Raw genomic sequence first — 20672 nt, forward strand, 5'->3', positions numbered from 1 at the left:
GTTGCTGGGAGTTTCTACATACACAGGCCTTTTCTTAAACTATAAATTTTAATTTTCTTATTGGTCATGGTAAAATAAATTTGAGTTCAGGATGCACTTTTGATATCTGCAAATGTTCAGCAGGAAAAACTGCTGAGAAATGTAAAGCAATATTTAGTTTCATTTAAGCCACCCAGCCAACTCCAGGAGTTGGTGATGGACAGGGAAGCCTGGTGTGCTGCAGTCCATGGGGTCACAAAGAGTTGGACACGACTGAGCAACTGAACTGAACTGAAAGCCACCCAGCATCTGAGAGTTCTTCTGAATTTCCCAGAGGATATAACCATGCACATGCACACCAAAACTCAATAAATACTAGTTAGATTGAATTTGACACCACCAAATACAGAGAAATTAAGGGTTAAAGAAATACCAAAACAAAATAACTGAGTTTGCCTGCAGATGAAGATTCTGCCAAGAAATCTTAAAGACCACTTTCATAAAATGTGGTACAAAGTTGAAGCAATTATGTGGGCAATTTTGATAAGATACATCAAAATAAAATTTGGGAAAGCTAGATAAAGCTGGACAAATTAACCAAATCACCCAACTGAAAGAGTGATGGATGGGGGCAATTTCTCATATTCTTATTTTATCCCTTGTGTTTTATATAACAGAAATAAGGACTGAGCTCTTTCCAAAATGTTATATTAATTCTCCCTGTAATCATTAGAGATTTTTTTCCCCCCTGAGTTGGGCAGTATTCACAAAATCATTTCCTTTAATTAGAATGATTTTGACTGTATGCTCTGGGTCAAACATCTCCTCACTGTGCACTCAAGACTCCATCCTCAGGGGAGGAGAGACAGCCTCATGTCTCCAGAGCTCCAGAGTGAGACCACCCCTCCCTAGCCTTCATACATGATTCAGGAGCCCTGAATTATGGGCTAATTATATGGGTCAACTCAAGAAGCTCTAACTCCTAAGTGACCTTCATTGCCTCTAACCACCCCCATCTTGTCATATCCCTGGCTCTGTTCCAGTCCCTGACTCTGTCCTGAAACTCTTCTGCTGTGCCTTCTGGGACTTGAGCTAGACATCGTCAAAACATCCAATCACTTCAACTCTCCTCTAGGGCTTTACCGCCCTTCCTAAAGAAAGGGAAAGAAAGAAAGAGAAGTCGCTCAGTCGTGTCCGACTCTTTGCCACCCCATGGACTGTAGCTGACCAGGTTCCTCCACCCCTGGGATTTTCCAGACAAGAACACTGGAGTGAGTTGCCATTTCCTTCTCCAGGACTGCCTTTTCTAGTCCAACAGATAACTGGATCTCCCCAAGGGCAAGCTGCCCCTCAAATCCCCTCAAGAGGTGGTGACTTTCTCCCCCCACCTCATACCCTGAGCAGGGAGCTTAGGAAAAGTCTTCCTGGGTTTTCACTTCTATGCCAGTCTATTCTTCCTAAAGACCTAGCTTTGCATTCCTTTTGTATCTCAAAAACCTTAGCATCCAGCTCACTGCCTTTCCCTCTCCATTTCTCTTTTTTTAAATATTTACTCATTTGTCTGAGTTGGTCTTAGTTACAGCATGTGGGATCTTTAGTTTCGGCATATAGGATCTAGTCCCCTGACCAGGGATCAAACCCAGGCCCCCAAGCCTTAGGAGTGTGTAGTCTTAGCCACTAGACCAGCAGGGAAGTCCTGGTCCCAGTGATATCTTTATTCATATTAATGATGTTCCCAGTAGCCCAACTCTTCGCTCATGAAATGCCTCTCCGCCATAATCTTCATCTGAACAATTGCTCAATCACAGACTCCCCTGGTCATAACACAGGTCCTGTCAAAATGAATAAATGCAACTCCTCCTTAACCTCAATTTCAAAAATTCTATTCTCTAACAAACAACTATCCTGCTGCTCCAATAAAAAAAAAAAAAAAACTTCATTCCTTTAACTCCGCCCCCTTTCCACTCACATTTCTCAGGTCTTCCTTTCCCCTTTGACCCAAACTTAAACACCGTGTCAATCATTGTAAACCCTCCGCTGTGAACACTCTCAATCTCCTGCTCCTCTATCACTTTGTAACCCATCTTTTGCAAAACTTGAACCCTAGTCAAGCTCATCTCTCTACCTTCTCTACACTTGATCTCTGCAACTAAATGGGGCAAGAGTAAAATGCAGGGCGGGGGGAGGACATGCTGGTTGGTCTCATTTTAAATTCATGGCTTCCGATTTCAAGTGGTCTCTGTTCCTGCCCCCGAATTATGCTACATTCCCTTGGAACACCTACTCCGTCACTTACTAAATGACCATAAGATACCTTCTCCTCTATCCTGGACTTCCCTGGTCATTCAGATGGTAAAGAAGCTGCCAGCAATACAGGAAATGGGGGTTCGATCCCTGGGTTGGGAAGATCCCCTGGAGAAGGAAATGGCAACCTACTCTGGTATTCTTGCCTGGAGAATTCCATGGACAGAGGGCTACAGTCCATGCGGTCACAAAGAGTCGGACATGACTAAAGCACCTAACACTTTCTTTCCTCTATCCGGAATCTTTGATGACATCGTTCCAACCTTTCATCACACTCTCAAATAATAAGCTTTATTTTCACTTCACTAAGAGTATTCAGATCATCAGATGAGAACTTCCTCAAGTTGACCCACCTACCTTCATTGGCCCCCACACACTATAATTTTCTCCTGTTACTATGATCAGTGATCCTGAGAGAGTGGTCCCCAATGCAGTAGCATCAGTATCACCTGGGATATTAGAACTGTAAATTCTCAGATGGACTCAGACCTACTGAATCAGAAACTCTGGAGGCGGAGCCTAGCAATCTGTATTCTACCAAGTCCTTGGAGTGACTTTGGCACATGCTAAAGCTTAAGAGCCATCTGGGAAACATTTTGCTTAAAAGTCCTCCCCCAGAAACTGTTTTTAAATTTTAGGGGATAAGAGATGGACGGCAGAAGGTGTAAAAACTCCTCTAAGTGATTCTAATGGGAAGTTTTGAAAATCACTGCTATGACTCAATGGTCAACACACGTATCTAAGGACAACCTTTCAATATGATCAATAGCTTCCTCCACCCTTGCCTCCTCAAAGACTTTTCTCCAGCAATTTCTTCTTCTTTCTCTCTCTCTCTCTTGAACCTTTGATTTTTTTCCTCTGCTAGAGCATTCTTATCTCCCTAAAACACTCTATTCTACCTCTTGCTAAAAAAAAAAAAATTCTCTTGACTCTATCTCCAGTTACTGCCCTATTTTTCTATTTATCTTTATAGCAAAACATTTTTTAGAATGGGATCTTTTTGATGCCTTTTGATACAAAGCACTATTGAGAGACACCTATACTAATTATTTCCAATGCATATCTTTCCATTCCCATTCTCATTAAACTCAGTATGATCAGCTTGTTTCCCCACTATCCTAGGAAATCTGGACTGGCCAAAGACAATAATTACCTCCATGTTACTTAAGCCAGTGGTAAAGTCTCAGTCCTCATTGCACTTGATTTATCAGCAGAAGCTGACACTGTTGAGCCTTCTCTCCCACTGGAAACACTTCCTTCATTTTGTTTTCAGGAAACCATCTCTTCTTTTATCTTTTTTCTCCCTGTCGTGCTGGCAACTCCTTCTCTGTCTCCTTTGTTGATTTCTCCTTAGTGTTAGAGTCTCCAGACCCATCTTTGGTCCCCCTCTCCTGTCTCTCCACACTCATCCCTTGGTGATCGCATCTCATTTAATAAATTTAAAGACCATCCAACACTAACATCTACAAAATTGCTATCTCCCAGTAAGACCTTGCTTCTAAACTCAAGACTGATAAAGCCATCTATCTATTTACCATGACACCTCAGACTCAAGTGAATTCAACCTCAGACTCAACTGAACTGAACAGACACCTCAGACTCAACATGTCCTAAACTGATTGCTAAGCTTTCCTCCAAACGTGCTGCTCCTTCCACAGTTTTCCCCATCTCAACCAATGGCCCCTTTGTCCTTCCAGCTAGGAGTCATCCTTGGTCCTTGCCTTCTCTCTTTGGTTCACACACACATACCCTATTCAGTCTGCCAGCAAATCCAGTTTGCTCTACTTTTCAAATTTATTTGGAAATTCAGCGTTTTTTATCACCTTCCCTGCATCCATCTATAAACTATCATCTTTCTTGCCTGAATTAGGCAACAGCATCCTCACTGGTCTCACGAGTCCATCCTTGTCTCACCACAGTCTATTATTAATTAGCCCAGCATCCAGAGAGGTGCCTTTAGGATATCTCAGCCCTGGTCACCTTTTCACACAGAGCTCTCCAACAGTAAGAGCGAGGGGCTTGACATGTCCCAATAGTACCATCCAGTTCGCCTCTGATGTTTCTGGGTTCAGAGCAGGGAGAGAGGGTCTGGGGTGGGAGTGGACTGAAGACATTTGGCGTGCGCTACAAGGCCAGATCCTGGCTGACATGAAGAGGAATAACAAGGATGTCCCAGTGATTACGGAGGAGTGATTTTGAATACAAGGTTAGCAGAACTTGAAAATCTTGCCCAGTGTTAGTAATGCAATCTGTTTAGCTTTATCCAAACCCAAGTGAATCTTTAGAGATTTAACTGAGTTTCACCGCTGATGACTTAACATTCCTATTCAAACAGGTAAAGTCTAGCAAGACAGAATTGCCTTCACATCGCACATCTAAAGTGAATGTTATAAATGTTATAAAGTCTATAAATCATTTCAGTTGCTTAATTAGACATAAAGCCAGATCTCAAAAATGTATAGCAGAAACAGCTTTAGTCTGAGATATGTGATTAGTCAGTGTTTTCTATCTGCTGGCAGTATACTGATCCTCCATTTTGTGAGTTTGTAGGCGAAAGTAATTTTAACTCAAGTAATTTTTCATGGATGAATTCTCAGCACGTCAGTGCCCTTATTCTTGGCATGTGGAAAAACCCAAAGTCCTGCATTTCTCTCAGCCTTTGGATCTATAATTTGCTCTATAATTTTCTTGCTCCTTTAGTTCATCTTCCCCTCATTGAAATTAGAAAATTTTATTCTTTTGTGAATGAAGCCCTCTTGACACCAACCTACCCCAAATGCAGGTAGATAACCCATAAATAATTTAAAGTTAAAAGAGCTGTCACTCTGAGGATTTCACTTGAATCTTGTTCTTAGAAGCTTCCTTTCATGTGAGGATCTGAACACTTTTTTACCAACATTATTGGATGATGATACCTGACAGTCTTCCTGCAGGTACCTAGGCCTGCTTTGAAAGTCTCTACCTCTGCCTTAAGCCTGCCAGGAGGACTCCATTGTTTCCAGAGAAATAAAACAAAGCTTTGTAAAGTTTTTCCATTGTGGTGGTTGATATCATTCCATTGACCCGCTGGAATGTCTTTTATACTCTGGTAGAAATGTAGGACACAATTAAAGTAGGCAGTATCTAAAGTCGATGCCCATTTCACATACCCATATCAAGTTTACACATATAAACTGATGTGGCAGAACAATTATTTTCTTTCAGTTCACAGGAGGATCCATAACTCCTCAATTTATTATAATGGGATGTGTTTACTTGGTAGAGATCTGAATGTGACAATCTGAAATGGATATTTAATATGGACCTAATTGCTCCACAGGTAAAATTAGGTGCCATTCCCTTCTCCAGGGGACCTTCCCGACTCAGGGATCGAACCCAGGTCCCCTGCATCGCAGGCAGATTCTTTACCATCTGAACCATGAGGGAAGCCCTCCTAATAACTTATATTTCTTTTCTGATTAAGAAGTCACTTTAAAAAATAACTTTTATTTTTGGCTACACTGGATCTTCATTACTGCGTGGGCTTTTCTCTATTTGCAGTGAGCAGAAGCCGCTCTCTAGTTGCAGTGCCCGGGCTTTGCGTTGCAAAAGCTTCTCTCGTTAACAGCACGGGCTCTAGGGCACTTGAGTTTCAGGAGTTGCAACGTGTGGGCTCAGCAGTTTCGGCTCAATAGTCATGGTACATGGGCTTAGTTGTTCTGTGGCATGTGGAATCTTCCCAGATCAGGGCTCAAACCCATGTCTCTTGCATTGGCAGGCAGATTCTTTATCACTGAGCCACCAGGGAATCCCAGTCACTTTTATTTATTGTTAGAAATGTGGAATACATATAAATGCAAAGGAGTCCCACGTGGCAGTCATGGAGATGTGTCACTCAGATGCCTGTTCGAAGAAGGAATCATTGCCCAGACTCCAGGAATGTGCCTGGCTGACCACCTCCAAATGTTATCTCCTTCGGTAGGCATCCATCTCAGGTTCCCAAAAGAAGTCCTGCTTATCTCAGGGCAGCCCCCAAACAGGAACCAAGTAAGGCCATGGTGGCCAAATTTATGGCAATCAAAGTCAAGGGAATGGTTGACACTCTGCCTTCCAATACAGGGGGCATGGATTTGATACCTGATCAGGGAACTAGATTTCACATGCTGTAACTGCAAACCCCATGAGCCACAACTAAATAAATATTTAAAAAATAATACCTGTGATGGATTCATTTTGATATTTGGCAAAACTAATACAATTATGTAAAGTTTAAAAATAAAATAAAATTTTAAAAAAATAAAATAAAATTTAAAAAAAATAAAATAAAAAATAATATGATTTTAAGGACTAGCCATGGATTAGCCATTTCTGCCCAAAGCACCCTCTTCTAATGGGCTGTCTTTGCTCCTGAACTCCTGCTGACCTGGGATGGACCATCTACAACACAATCTGACAGTTCCCTTGCTTAATATTCCTTCCTCCTTTTTTTTTCCCCACCAGTGTTAACCCCAATAATTCATTTTTTATTTTGATCGAGGTCAAATAATACACATAACATAAAATTTACCTTATTAGCCCTTTTAAAGTATACAGTTCAGTATCACTCACATTGTTGAGACTGAAATTCTGTACCCCTTTAACAGCTTCCCATCCGACCCTCCCCTGACCCTGGCAAGCACCCTTCTGCTTTGTGTTTCTATGAATTTGACAACTTTACAACAGTGTCCCCAACTTTTTGGTGCCAGGGATTGGTTTCGTGGAAGACAATTTTTCTATGGACTGGGGTAGGGGGACGCAATGGTTTCGGGATGATTCATGCATGTTACATTTTTATGCATTTTATTTCTGTTATGATTACATCAGCTCCACCTCAAATCATTAGGCATTAGATTCTGGAAACTGGAGACCCATGCTGTAGATGACTTCATGTAAACAGAATCACACGATATTTGTCTTTTTGACAAATACAGAGTATAACGTCCTCAAGGTTCAAGAATGTGTCAGAATTTCAATGCTTTCTTAAGGCTGAATACTATTACATTGTATGTATTACCTGTATTTTGTTCATCCCTCCATTTGTTCATCCAACTCGGGTTGCTTCCACCTTTTGCCTATTATAAATAAGATTGCTATAAGGGACTTCCCCCAGTGGCCCAGTGGCTAACACTCCGCCTTCCAATACAGGGGGCAGGGGTTTGATACCTGATCAGGGAACTAGATTTCACATGCTGCACCTAAAGATTCCATGAACCACTACTAAATAAATATTTTAAAAATAATATAATTTTAAAAATAAATAAATAACACTGCTATGGATATGGGTGTGTAAATACATCTTTGAGACATTGCTTTCAATTCTTTTGGACATATACCCAGAAATGGAATAGCTAGGTCACGTGGTAAAGATATTTTTAGGTTTCTGAGGAAATACCATATTGTTTTGCATTCCCCATGGCAAATGTTAAAGATTGTACTTCCTCCACATCCTCATCAACATTTGTTATCTTTTAATTTTATTTTTTGATAGCAGCCATCCTAATGGATTCAAGATAGTATCATGCTGTGATTTTGATTTGCACTTCCTTAATGATTAGTGATGTTGAGTACCTTTTCACATGCTTATTGGCCATTTGTACATCTTCTTTGGAGAAGTGTCTATTTAAGTCCTTTGTCCATTTTTTTTTAGTTGGATTATTTGGGGGGTTTTGTGGTTGAGTTGTAGTTGTTTATATATTCTAGATATAAACCTCTTTTCAAATATAGAGTTGGGAAATATTTCCTCCCACTTCATCGGTTATCTTTTCGCTCTGTTGACTGTGTCCTTTGATGCACACATGTTTTTAATTTTGATACAATCCAATTAATCTATTTTCATTTTTGTTGGCTGTGCTTTTGGTGTTCTATCCAGGAAATCATTGTCAAATCTGACGTTATCAAGCTTTTCCTCTTTTGTATTCTAAGAGTTTCATAGTTTTAAGTCTTATATTCAGGTCTTTGATCGTTTTGAGTTTAACCTTTTAGTGTATGGTATGAGATAGGGGTCTAACTTCATTCTTTTGCATGTGGATATAAAGTATTCCTAACACCATTTGTTAAATCCTAATAGTCCTTCTGCACTCCCAACTTTGTCAGTGTCTGCTTCCCAGATAACCCAGTTAGCACATCCCTGAATCAGAGGTAGTGACTGCTAAGGTTCTGTATCTATCCTCCCAGTCCTTCACTCTCTCTCCTCTTTCTTTCTCCCTACCACACACACACACACACCCTCTTCATACTGCTGTATATACTGCTCTTTAAACACAATGATATGTATATGTTTCTGTTTTCATTAGATATTTTCAGCACCATTAAGTTTAAAAACTCTATAGTGACTCATTGTGTGGAGGCACCACTATATGCTTAAAGAAAGTGAAGTCGCTCAGTCGTGTCCGACTCTCTGCGACCCCATGGACTGTAGCTTACCAGGCTCCTCCCTCCATGGGATTTTCCAGGCAAGAGTACTGGAGTGTGTTGCCATTTCCTTCTCCAGGGAGTCTTCCTGACCCAGGAATCCAACTCGGGTCTCCCGCACTGTAGGCAGACGCTTTACCATCTGAGCCACCAGGGGAAGTCCTTATCTGCTTAAGCAATACATTATTTTAATGACCATATTTTAAAAGATTGCTTCTTTTTTTTTTTGAAAACATCATGTTTCCTTTAAAAGATTGACCTGTGAAAAAGTATATGCTTGAATTCTAGAAAGAAAACTGTTCAAAACGTATGACTATTGTTTCAATTACTATTTTCTTTCTTCCTTTACAGACTTTTGTGTAAAATCCGTAAAAATGAGTATCTAGGCTTCCATACCTTAACTAAAAATAAAATTCACTACAACCTTCCTATCATAAACCAGGAGATCTAAAAGTGAACTTCATCCAGTCTGGTTGGAACTGATGGGATTTTAATTCCTTGAGGCACAAGATGCCCTGGGATGGCCAAGCTACTTAGTGCTTCTTTTATTGTATTTGACCTCAAGTCTGACCAATGCTAAGATACCCATTCTCCAGCAGTCTCCAAGCTCTCTTTGTCTTGAATCTCTTTGGTCTAACTCCAAGAGTCTACTGACTTCACTGGGGGCTAAAACTCTGAAAGGTTCCTATTAATAACAGCAGGGCAGGACTAACTACAGGCAGAGCAACGCCATGGAAGACAGGAAACCAAGTTGCCTCCTGGCCTTGCACTGGCTCTGTAACTCTGGTTACATCACTAACACATTCTCAGCTGTGTTTTCCCCTTCTCAAAGTTATCAATTGTAATCACCTTCTCCTCAAAATTGTTATGAGCTGCAAATAAGGTAATAAGGGAAGTAACTTATAGAGGATATGATAAATTTTTTCATTGTTTTTCTTAATAATTAACGAGTGTGGAGCAAGTGTGTAAGTAACCAGCAAGTTCAGTTCCCTGGGCTTCTTGAGGAAACGAGGGCAGGCAAATCTCAGTGTTCACAGGTAACAAGCAACTTCACTCATCACAGCTTGCTACATGTTCGTCAAGCTGAGTCAAGGCTTCCAAACACTACTCACTGATGGGCTGATCTGCAGGTTTCAGTCAACCGCAGCTTTCTAACCACCACTGAGTATCTGCAACAACCAGCAATGAAGATTTTGTTGAGTCCTCAGACATTCAGCGGTGCCCTGCAGGTCTAAGTCCTTCTCACGGAAATAAATAGAGGTTCCAGGGAGGGTCGGCAATCCCCTGGAGGAACAAGAAAATTCCATTTTTTCCAGGCCATTTGATACTGTCTAAGAGTGATGTCACTAAAACTCAGAAGTGAAGGAAGTGCAGACTGCCTTCCTGACTCTCGGGAAAAGTTAGCTCCACTGTAAAATACCAAAGGGCAGAGCCAACCTGGAATTCTACATCCTCCAGCATCTTCAGTCTCTGAGGTATAAGAAACAACTCCATCTGAGGACGTTTCCACATCCATTTGACTCCTCTTCACTCCCTCCCCCACCCACCCCCATTGCAATCAAATGCTTCTGAAATTAATGGACTCCAACGGATTTTGAATACAGAGACGAAGAGAACGTTCACCGTGGTCCCTCTTTGTGATTATAAGTGCCCATGACTCTACTTTAGTCAAGAAAGGAAGAAGCTGTTTTCTGCTTCCTGTATTGAAACACCTGAAATATGACCCTGTTTAATCTCTCAATCAAAAGGAACTAAAACTGGAATCAAGGATTCAGTCTGTTTCTGAGGGAAGGATCAAGACTTCAGCAAATAGAAAAATCGGTTTGACATTGTTGAGAATTCAGGATACATCCCTGTGTTAAGCAGGCACCCTAATTCAGTTCAGAATCTTCCCCTGTCAGCATGGTGGCAGGGACTGTTCACACAGGCTCACTGAAAGAAAAACATTTACCAGTGGTGAATTAAAATCAGAATTTCTGTTCCCTAAGCTCCTGTGCTTCAGTAGGTAGAAAGAGGCAAAGAGGGAATAAAAAGAGAAAAAATATTTTATACTTAAAAGAGTTAATAGTATCCATGTAGGTTGCATATCTGAATAAGGCTAGAAGGGGATATACAAATAGCATCTCTCCTCACACGCATATTTGAAAGAAGTCAAAAGTCTACTTCTTAAGTCTCTCAGAATAATTCTTTAAGAATGATCATTCCACTATCATATGTAAAGTAGGTAGGTAGTGGGAAGCTCCTGTATACCACAGGGAGCTCAGATTGGTGCTCTGTGATGATCTAGAGGGGTGGGATGGGATGGGTGGAAAGCAGGCTCAAGAGGAAGGAGAATATATGTATTCAGTTCCGTTCAGTCGCTCAGTCATGTCTGACTCTTTGCAACCCCATGAACCACAGCACTCCAGGCCTCCTTGTCCATCACCAACTCCCAGAGTCCACCCAAACCCATGTCCATTGAGTTGGTGATGCCATCCAACTATCTCATCCTCTGTCATCCCCTTCTCCTCCCACCTTCAACCTTTCCCAGCATCAGGGTCTTTTCAAATGAGTCAGCTCTTCACATCAGGCAGCCAAAGTATTGGAGTTTCAGTTTCAGCACCAGTCCTTCCAATGAACACCCAGGACTGATCTCCTTTAGAATGGACTGGTTGGATCTCCTTGCAGTCCAAGGGACTCTCAAGAGTCTTCTCCAACACCACAGTTCAAAAACATCAATTCTTCAGTGCTCAGCTTTCTTTATAGTCCAACTGTCACATCCATACATAACTACTGGAAAAACCATAGCCTTGACTAGATGGACCTTTGTTGACAAAGTAATGTCTCTGCTTTTTAATATGCTGTCTAGGTTGGTCATAACTTTCCTTCCAAGGAGTAAGCGTCTTAATTTCACAGCTGCATCACCATCTGCAGTGATTTTGGAGCCCAAAAAATAGCTTATTCACACTGTTGCACAGCAGAAGCCAACACAATATTGTAAAGCTACCAGGGAAGTTGTAAAGCTATTACCTCCAAATTAAAAATGTATTTTAATTAAAAAAAAAAAGTTCCATCATTTCCATGGAGTCAGTCCCCTCTCCCAAGTCCTTCCCATCTAGCTCTAACCACCATCCCATACCTCCTTCAGTCTCTACCTTGGCTGTTCCAATCCTATGAAAAAGTTCTCTAAATTCCCATTCCCTCAACTCTAAGATGAGGCTAATTATACTTTTATTGGAGGCTTGTGCAGAGAATTGAGTGAAATACTATGTAAGTAGCTCTTGAACAATGCTTGGCACATAAAATGTCCTCAGTTAAATAAACCATTAATGTTCATTTATCATTAAAAATTCTGATTATTTTATTTTCCTGTTTATAATCCTAAAATTACATTCCATAGCACCCAGAATAAGTTCAGACTTCTAAGTTTAGTTTCTATGAACTTTATAATCTGCCTACTTTTAGCCTCATCTCCTTAACCATCTCAAATGCCACATCTTCCCTAGACATGTGGGACAACTGTGGTTTTCAGCACATACCATACTAGGCCCTCAGCATATCCACATGGCTGTCATCTCTCTTGAACTCCTTTATTCTTTTTATGAGCTAGAAGATTCTTATGCATCTTTTAAAACACAGATCTCATCTCAGAATTGGATGGAAAATGTCCTCTTTCCCCACAATTGTACCTACATCTTTGAGTCAGGACATCAAAGCTTTTGTCATCTTGTTCTATTTGCGCTTCTTAACTTGATTCTCTATACCTACCCCATCAATCCAGTACCATAACTTCTATCGGGACAAGGGTCTTGTCTATGTCTTCATGTCTTCCTATGCCTGGCACACAGCCAGTGTTCAATGCAGATAGATGAAGGAAGGATAGAAGAAAAGAAAGGAGGGAGGGGTAAGAGAGGAGCAAACAGGAAGATAAAAGTTAATGGATGAAAAAGGGAAAACCAACTCTATTTCTTACTATGTTAGCGTTCCCTGGTATTAGTTGTTCAGCTCCCAAAAGCTCACAGACCTTCATTTTCCTGCATCAGGAGATGTTACAATCCCCTATATGGACAGTTCTGGTCTTCGTCTTCCTGCAGACAGTCTCCCAGGCGGCTTTCATTCTGTACTCCCTATTCCACCAAATCCTTGCCACCAGCCTTTTTTTTTTTTTTTTTTTAACCCACTGTGATCTGCTGATCTTCATCCTAACAAATGATCTTTTATTAATTCTGGAGAGATTTACCCCTTTGACTTTTTACAGTGCTCTTTCAATGATGGGAACAAACGGACAGCCTGTGACAAGAGCTGGAGGGAGAAGTTTGTGCTTTCCTAGTATTACTTCCCAGTAACTCAGGGATACACTGAACAAAGAAATTGAGCACCTGCTCTTTGTCTGATAGTGCATGATGCACAAGAAATACAAAAGCTGATAAGTGATGGTCCTAGTTTGGGAAGAGCTCCCAGATGAATGAATTCTTTCAGCTGACATTGTTTTGAGTCCCTCCTGTGTATCAGGCACTGTACTTGCTGCTGGGGAAACAACAGTGAACAACAGAAAAAGTCCCCCTTTTCAAGGCAGTGACACCCTAGAAAGGAAAGCAGACAATAAACATTCAGGATGCTCTGAGGATAAATGAATGAAGTGGAACAAAGGTGAGCACTGGGAGATCAATTATCCACTCGAAGTTGACCAATCAAGAGTGACTGTACACTTCTTACAGTAGGGTGGTAATGGTGGTTAAAAACAAACAAAAACTACTAAATTCTATAGAGTCAACTGAATCTGCTGACAGATTGTTTTATTTCTTTTTATTTTAAAAAATTCTGGCTGTGCTGGGTCTTCATTGTGGCACATGGGTTCTAAAACTTGTGAGCTCAGTAATTGCCGTGCGAGGGCTTGGTTGCCCCACAGCATGCAGATCTCAGTTCCTTGACCAGGGATCAAACTCATGTCCCACTGGACCACCAGGGACGTTCTCATGCTGACAGATTAAACGCAAGTTATTAAAGAGAAACATGAGTCTCCCTAACGTAGGTATTTTGGATTATGTATCTGAGAGAAAAAGAGCTGTCTTTACTTGAGTTGGAAAAGTCAGCAAGATGAGTAGGTTTTTTTCAGTGAATCAGGAAGCAAGATCATGATCAGAGAGTAAAGAATAGAGAGGAAATGTGGAGAAGAGAGGCGAATTGGTTGTCTGGGAGAGTATTTAATTGCCTATTCCCTCTGAGGTTTGAAGTTTAGAGGAAGATGAATGATAAAATGTTTAACATTATGCAGTATGCTTGAGATGCCTAGAAAGAATAACAGCATTTATATATAATCACTGTGAGATGTAATCACGAAAAGACATACGGTGTACATTTCAATAAGGATGTGTTGTGTTGGTGGAACTGTAATAGTGATATAACTTATCACAATAGGGCTTCAGGCCATCATTCTCCTGTATTAGAGTTAAGACGGGAACATTTTGTATTTTAGGAAAGAACTGTTTTATTCTTCGTGAATTAAGATAAAGGACCACCAATCCTTTAAGAATATGATGCTTCTTTACAGCAGGAGAACTTATAGATCATGAGTAATGGCTTATGTTATAGAAATAAATGAATATTCACCAACAGCAGAGAAGAGCATGGTTAACTCCTCTCTGCAAGGACATTAACTTCGTGCATGTCCAGCTTTATTAAATATTTAGCTGCAGTTGAAAACCTGTGAAAAGCAAAACCTTCAGTCCATACATTAGAAGAGTTAGAATGCATCTCAAAGTTTATCATCTGTATTTTGACCAAGGAACACTGGGTGTATTTTTCTAGCACTTTATGTAGGATGTATTGAGTTCTTATATTTCAATAAATAGAATTTATCCCCTGTTTACATGATAAAAAAGTGTTTTAAGATGGAATAAATGATGAACGGTGGCAAATTTTACTGTTGGTCAAAATAAAATAAAGGCTGAGGTTTACCTTTAAAGCTGACCATTTTAGAGTCATTGGTGACCATGACAAGAGCAGATTTTGAGAAGTAGGGGGGAAGAGAGCCTGATAAGAGGAGGTTTCAGAGAGGATAAAAGGAGAATAACTGGAAATATGAATATAAATAAGCCCCTCCTCTAAAGGGTTCTCTCCAAGAAGAACAGAAAGATAGAGTCATAGCTGCAAGAGCATATAGGACAAGGGTGGGTTGTTTAAATGGAAGATCCCATGGTTCCTTTGAAAGCTAACAGAAATGACACTGTGTGAGTAGAAGGGATAGTGCAGGAAGAGAGAAGTCATTGAGAAGTAGAGGGAAAATGGAAACTAATGATGAAATAGAGGAATTGGCTCTAGATAAAAGGAGGGAGAACAGATCAACCATGGTCACTGGAGATTAAGGCAAAGAAAAGATGTATTAGATTTACTAAGGGAACATATCAAGTTCTTTTTTGGATTTTTTTTTTTTTTTTTCAGGGAAATACAAAGCAAAGTTGAGACTGAGAAATGGGGAGATAGTGGAGGTTTGGGAGAAAGCAGAGGTATAAACTAGTTAGTCTCCTGGGACAATTTTTAATTGTCTGTCCTCTCTGTAAACAAAATAAAAAACAAAATATTTTATTTTGTTTAAAATGCTGGTTTTGACCGACTAAATTGATTTTCTAACACATCGCTGGATCACTATTCACAGTGTCAAAATTCCACCCTGAGGCAACTCTGCCCTATAGAAAAGTGGGCAAAACATCAGTATGACATATTCGGAGCTCCTGGGAGGTTTTAAACATTTGCGATGACTGGAAAGATTGTTGCATTGGTAGTGTACAGAATGGATTAGAACTGTGAGGCTGGAGGTGAAGAAGAGTGCTAGAAGATCATCACCATAGTCTTAACAAGAGATTATGAGTACAGGAACTGGGCATTAAATTTGTGGATTGGCAGCAGGAAAGATTTAAGAGATAAGTAAATAGAATTAGTGAGATTTGCTCACGATTCTATCTGGATGTTTGGTGTTGATGAAAGAGGTGAAATGACTGAGAGAGAAGATTCAAGAATATTTTCCAAGTTGTCCATTTTATTTGCATATAGTTGCTGATAGTAGTCTCTTATGATCCTTTTATTTCTGTGTTGTCTGTTGTGATCTATCCATTTTCATTTCTGATCCTGTTGATTTGATTTTTCTCCTTTTGTTTCTTGATGAGTCTGGCTAATGGTTTGTCAATTTTATTTATCTTCTCAAAGAACAAGCTTTTGGCTTTGTTGATTTTTGCTATGGTCTCTTTTGTTTCTTTTGCATTTATTTCTGCCCTAATTTTTAAGATTTATTTCCTTCTACTAACCCTGGGGTTCTTCATTTCTTCCTTTTCTAGTTGCTTTAGGTGTAGAGTTAGGTTATTTATTTGACTTTTTTCTTGTTTCTCGAGGTAAGCCTGTATTGGTATGAACCTTCCCCTTAGCACTGCTTTTACAGTGTCCCGTAGGTTTTGGGTTGTTGTGTTTTCATTTTCATTTGTTTCTATGCAATTTTAATTTCTTTTTTTATTTCTTCTGTGATTTGTTGGTTACTAAGCAGCCTGTTGTTCAGCCTCCATATGTTGGAATTTTTAATAGTTTTTCTCCTGTAATTGACATCTAATCTTATTGCATTGTGGTCAGAAAAAATGCTTGGAATGATTTCTATTTTTTTGAATTTACCAAGGCTAGATTTATGGCCCAGGATGTGATCTATCCTGGAAAAGGTTCCATGTGCACTTCAGAAAAAGGTGAAATTCATTGTTTTGGGGTGAAATGTCCTATAGATATCAATTAGGTCTAACTGGTCTATTGTATCACTTAAAGTTTGTGTTTCCTTGTTAATTTTCTGTTTAGTTGATCTATCCATAGGTGTGAGTGGGGTATTAAAGTATCCCACTATTATTGTGTTATTGTTAATTTCCCCTTTCATACTTGTTAGCATTTGTCTCACATATTGCAGTGCTCCTATGTTGGGTGCGTATATATTTATAATTGTTATATCTTCTTCTTAGGTTGATCCTTTGATCGTTACATAGTGCCCATCTTTGTCTCTTTTCACAGCCTTTGTTTTAAAGTCTATTTTATCTGATATAAGTATTGCTACTCCTGCTTTCTTTTGGTCTCTATTTGCATGGAATATCTTTTTCCAGCCCTTCACTTTTAGTCTGTATGTGTCCCTTATTTCGAGGTGGGTCTCTGGTAGACAACATATATAGGGATCTTGTTTTTGTATCCATTCAGCCACTCTTTGTCTTTTGATTGGGGCATTCAACCCATTTATATTTAAGGTAATTATTGATAAGTATGATCCCATTGCCATTTACTTTATTGTTTTGGGTTTGAGTTTATACACCCTTTCTGTGTTTCCCATTTAGAGAAGATCCTTTAGCATTTGTTGGAGAGCTGGTTTGGTGGTGCTGAATTCTCTCAGCTTTTGCTTGTCTGTAAAGCTTTTGATTTCTCCTTCATATTTGAATGAGATCCTTGGAAGGAATGGATACATTCTTAGAAAAGTACAACTTTCCAAAACTGAACCAGGAAGAAATAGAAAATCTTAACAGGCCCATCACAAGCACGGAAATTGAAACTGTAATCAGAAAACTTCCAACAAACAAAAGCCCAGGAACAAACAGCTTCACAGCTGAATTCTACCAAAAATTTAGAGAAGAGCTAACACTTATTCTACTCAAACTCTTCCAGAAAATTGCAGAGGAAGGTAAACTTCCAAACTCATTCTTTGAGGCCACCATCACCCTAATACTAAAACCTGACAAAGATGCCACAAAAAAAGAAAACCACAGGCCAATATCACTGATGAGCACAGATGCAAAAATCCTTAACAAAATTCTAGCAAACAGAATCCAACAGCATATTAAAAAGATCATACATCATGACTAAGTAGACTTTATCCCAGGGATGCAAGGATTCTTCAATACCCACAAATCAATCAATGTAATACACCACATTAACAAATTGAAATATAAAAACCATATGATTATCTCAATAGATACAGAGGAAGCCTTTGACAAAATTCAACATCCATTTATGATAAAAACCCTCCAGAAAGCAGGAATAGAAGGAACATACCTCAACATAATAAAAGCTATATATGACAAACCCTCAGCAAACATTATCTTCAATGGTAAAAAATTGAAAGCATTTCCCCTAAAGTCAGGAACAAGACAAGGGTGCCTACTCTCACCACTACTATTTGACATAGTTTTGGCCACATCAATCAGAGCAGAAAAATAAAAGGAATCCAGATTGGAAAAGAAGTAAAACTCTCATTGTTTGCAGATGACATGATCCTCTACATAGAAAACCCTAAAGATTCCACCAGAAAATTACTAGAGCTAATCAATGAATATAATAAAGTTGCAGGATACAAAATCAACACACAGAAATCCCTTGCACTCCTTTACACTAACAATGAGAAAACAGAAAGAGAAATTAAGGAAACAATTCCATTCACCATTGCAACGAAAAGAATAAAATACTTAGGAATATATCTACCATGAGGTGGATGAAACTGGAGCCTATTATACAGAGTGAAGTAAGCCAGAAAGAAAAATGCCAATACAGTATACTAACGCATATATATGGGATTTAGAAAGATGGTAACAATAACCCTGTATACGAGACAGCAAAAGAGACACTGATGTATAGAACAGTCTTTTGGACTCTGTGGGAGAGGGAGAGGGTGGGATGATTTGGAAGAATGGCATTGAAACATGTATAATATCATGTATGAAACAAGTCGCCAGTCGAGGTTCAATGCACAATACTGGATGCTTGGGGCTGGTGCAATGGGACGACCCAGAGGGATGGTATGGGGAGGGAGGAGGGAGGAGGTTTCAGGATGGGGAAAACATGTATACCTGTGGAGGATTCATTTTGATATTTGGCAAAACCAATACAATATTGTAAAGTTTAAAAATAACATAAAAAAGAAAGAAACAAAATACCTATATATAGAAAACTATAAAATACTGGTAAAGGAATCAAAGAGGACACAAATAGATGGAGAAATATACTGTGTTCATGGATCAGAAGAATCAATATAGTGAAAATGAGTATATGCCAGCAAATTTGGAAAACTCAGCAGTGCCCACAGGACTGGAAAAGGTCAGTTTTCATTCCAATCCTAAAGAAAGGCAATGCCAAAGAATGCTCAAACTACTGCACAATTGCACTCATCTCACACACTAGTGAAGTAATGCTCAAAATTCTCCAAGCCAGGCTTCAGCAATACATGAACCATGAACTTCCAGATGTTCAAGCTGGTTTTAGAAAAGGCAGAGGAACCAGAGATCAAATTGCCAACATCTGCTGGATCATCGAAGAAGCAAGAGAGTTGCAGAAAAAACATCTATTTCTGCTTTATTGACTATGCCAAAGCCTTTGATTGTGTGGATCACAATAAACTGTGGAAAACTGTGAAAGAGATGGGAATACCAGACCACCTGACCTGCATCTTGAGAAATCTATATGCAGGTCAGGAAGCAACAGTTAGAACTGGACATGGGACAACAGACTGGTTCCAAATAGGAAAAGGCTGTATATTGTCATCCTGCTTATTTAACTTCTATGCAGAGTATGTCATGAGAAATGCTGGGCTGGAGGAAGCACAAGCTGGAATCAAGATTGCTGGGAGAAATATCAATAACCTCAGATATGCAGATGACACCATCCTTATGGCAGAAAGTGAAGAGGAACTAAAAAGCCTCTTGATGAAAGTGAAAGTTGAAAGTGAAAAAGTTGGCTTAAAGCTCAACATTCAGAAAACGAAGATCATGGCACCTGGTCCCATCACTTCATGGCAAATAGATAGGGAAACAGTGGAAACAGTGTCAGACTTTCTTTTGGGGGGCTCCAAAATCACTGCAGATGGTGATTGCAGCCATGAAATTAAAAGACGCTTACTCCTTGGAAGGAAAGTTATGACCAACCTAGATAGCATATTAAAAAGCAGAGACATTACTTTGCCAACAAAGGTCCGTCTAGTCAAGGCTAAGGTTTTTCCAGTAGTCATGTATGGATGTGAGAGTTGGACTGTGAAGAAAGCTGAGCGCCAAAGAATTGATGCTTTTGAACTGTGGTGTTGGAGAAGACTCTTCAGAGTCCCTTGGACTGCAAGGAGATCCAACCAGTCCATTCTAAAGGAGATCAGTCCTGGGTGTTCATTGGAAAGACTGATGCTAAAGCTGAAACTTCAATACTTTGGCCACCTCATGCGAAGAGTTGACTCATTGGAAAAGACTCTGATGCTGGGAGGCATTGGGGGCAGGAGGAGAAGGGGACGACAGAGGATGAGATGGCTGGATGGCATCACTGACTCGACGGACATGGATTTGAGTGGACTCCAGGAGTTGGTGATGAACAGAGAGGCCTGGCATGCTGCGATTCATGGGGTTGCAAAGAGTCGGATACGACTGAGCAACTGAACCGAACTGTCCTCTCTGTGGAATGTTTCCTGTAGAACACCACCCCCACCCCACCGCCATCAAATCCATGAAAGCCTTTATCATGGCTACAGATGGTGATGGAGAGGGGAGCTCTCAATCTAAATCTGGTTAATTCCATCTTCTCTAAGACCTCAACCTTCTGGATAAGCCTAGGAATGAGGACCTCACACAAGATAGAGGAATACTGATTCCTTCCATGGGAGTTTTGGCCCTGGAGATGAATGAGTCCATATCCTTCTAGAAAGTCTTGATTTGTGGAAATGCAAATCCTATTTCATGTCATGGGAAAATGAGAAGCACATCTGTGGGGGTGAGGCTGGGGAAAAATAAAACATATGTGCATAAATCACAAAGCGAGAGAATCCTCAGTGCCTTGTTAACCCTAATTCTAGGCATTCCTGAATCCTAGTCCTTCGATTGCAAGAGAATCCTTAATAGCTCTTGTTATTGTTCAGTTACTAAGTTGAGTCCGATTCTTTTGACACCCTATGGACTATAGCCCTCCAGACTCCTCTATCCATGGGATTTCCCAGGCAAGAA

This window comes from Bos indicus x Bos taurus, chromosome 1, assembly GCF_003369695.1.
Source record: "Bos indicus x Bos taurus breed Angus x Brahman F1 hybrid chromosome 1, Bos_hybrid_MaternalHap_v2.0, whole genome shotgun sequence".
Taxonomy (NCBI): Eukaryota; Metazoa; Chordata; class Mammalia; order Artiodactyla; family Bovidae; genus Bos; species Bos indicus x Bos taurus.